We start from the raw sequence: 2691 nt of genomic DNA, 5'->3' as shown, positions 1-2691 counted from the left end.
TTAGGAGACCAGCAGACCGTGACTCCGCCCCCTTTAGGAGACCAACGGACCGTGGCTCCGCCCCCTTTAGGAGACCAGCAGACCGTGACTCCGCCCCCTTTAGGAGACCAGCAGACCCTGACTCCGCCCCCTTTAGGAGACCAACGGACCGTGACTCCGCCCCCTTTAGGAGACCAACGGACCGTGACTCCGCCCCCTTTAGGAGACCAGCAGACCGTGGCTCCGCCCCCTTTAGGAGACCAGGAAGTGTAGTTGAACCATTTCATATCCTTGGAGCAGCTCGTAGTGAGACATCTTGTCATTGTTCTAGCTCTCTCTGTCAAACTGATTCGTTGGCAACTGGACTTGTATTTGTCTAGGAAGACGTTTCACCTCTTGTTGGACTAGTGAGACCGATGCGTACGAACTGATGAAGCCTCTTGGATAAGAGGAGAAACGTCTTCCTAGACAAATACAAGAGAGAACAATGACCTGGATGAATGAGAATGTTCATAGACTGGTCATAGTAGAAGATCTTTAAGCTTTAATCTCAAGAACCATCCAGTGTAGCTATAGACATTAGAGCAGCTGTTTGTTAGAGAAACATCTGTCAACTGCTGCATGTTGGACTGTTTTTACTGCTGCATGTTGGACTGTTTGCTGCTGCTGCATGTTGGACTGTTTGCTGCTGCATGTCGGACTGTTTGCTGCTGCATGTTGGACTGTTTTTACTGCTGCATGTTGGACTGTTTGCTGCTGCTGCATGTTGGACTGTTTGCTGCTGCATGTTGTACTGTTTGCTGCTGCTGCATGTTGGACTGTTTGCTGCTGCATGTTGGACTGTTTGCTGCTGCTGCATGTTGGACTGTTTGCTGCTGCATGTTGTACTGTTTGCTGCTGCTGCATGTTGGACTGTTTGCTGCTGCTGCATGTTGGACTGTTTGCTGCTGCATGTTGTACTGTTTGCTGCTGCTGCATGTTGGACTGTTTGCTGCTGCATGTTGGACTGTTTTTACTGCTGCATGTTGGACTGTTTGTTGCTGCATGTTGGACTGTTTGCTGCTGCATGTTGGACTGTTTGCTGCTGCTGCATGTTGGACTGTTTGCTGCTGCGTGTTGGACTGTTTTTACTGCTGCATGTTGGACTGTTTGCTGCTGCATGTTGGACTGTTTACTGCTGCATGTTGGACTGTTTTTACTGCTGCATGTTGGACTGTTTTTACTGCTGCATGTTGGACTGTTTGCTGCTGCATGTTGGACTGTTTTTACTGCTGCATGTTGGACTGTTTGCTGCTGCATGTTGGACTGTTTTTACTGCTGCATGTTGGACTGTTTGCTGCTGCATGTTGGACTGTTTTTACTGCTGCATGTTGGACTGTTTGTTGCTGCATGTTGGACTGTTTGCTGCTGCATGTTGGACTGTTTTTACTGCTGCATGTTGGACTGTTTTTACTGCTGCATGTTGGACTGTTTGCTGCTGCATGTTGGACTGTTTGCTGCTGCATGTTGGACTGTTTTTACTGCTGCATGTTGGACTGTTTTTACTGCTGCATGTTGGACTGTTTTTACTGCTGCATGTTGGACTGTTTGCTGCTGCATGTTGGACTGTTTGCTGCTGCATGTTGGACTGTTTGCTGCTGCATGTTGGACTGTTTGCTGCTGCATGTTGGACTGTTTTTACTGCTGCATGTTGGACTGTTTGCTGCTGCATGTTGGACTGTTTGCTGCTGCATGTTGGACTGTTTGCTGCTGCATGTTGGACTGTTTGCTGCTGCATGTTGGACTGTTTTTACTGCTGCATGTTGGACTGTTTGCTGCTGCTGCATGTTGGACTGTTTGCTGCTGCATGTTGGACTGTTTGCTGCTGCATGTTGGACTGTTTACTGCTGCATGTTGGACTGTTTGCTGCTGCATGTTGGACTGTTTTTGCTGCTGCATGTTGGACTGTTTGCTGCTGCTGCATGTTGGACTGTTTGCTGCTGCATGTTGGACTGTTTGCTGCTGCAGATTAAACAGATGAAGGTTAATGAGCCTCATCCCGACGCCACTCAGCTGTTTCACCGCTAAAAGCAGCTTCAGTTCAAGACAATTAAGTCTTTAATGCCAGCACAGTAGAAAGCAGAGGAGGAGGAGGATGAAGAGGAGGATGAAGAGGAGGATGAAAAGGAGGAGGAGGAGGAGGAGGATGAAGAGGAAGAGGATGAAGAGGAGGAGGATTTCCCCTGAGTTCAGCAGTCAGCGGCTGTTGAACCGTTTCACTCAATCTCATCAGTCAGCACCTGAGAGCTCAGCTGCTGCACCATACAGGCTATAATGTATATAATCCTGCAGCACACACACACACACACACAACCACACACACACACACACACACACACTCTCTCTGGCCAGTCGATGCAGCTGATCGGGGTCAATAGGAGGGTTGTGGGAAAGAAGACGGAGCTCGATAAACTCGACTCAACTCGACCAGGACGATGGAGAGAATAAAACATAAAAGGTGTTAACACATCGCACACTGACTTCACACACACACACACACACACACACACACACACACACACACACACATACAACTACACACACACACACACACACCTATACACACACACACACACACACCTACACACACATACAGCTACACACACACACAACCGCAGCTTCTCCAGACGATGTTACAGGACGATTCAAGCTGAGTTAGACAAGAGGATGGAC

This window comes from Trachurus japonicus, chromosome 12, assembly GCF_045865225.1.
Source record: "Trachurus japonicus isolate A0001 chromosome 12, Traja_1.0".
Lineage (NCBI taxonomy): Eukaryota > Metazoa > Chordata > Actinopteri > Carangiformes > Carangidae > Trachurus > Trachurus japonicus.
The sequence above is the reverse complement of the archived record's forward strand: the minus strand, read 5'-3'. Positions refer to the sequence as shown.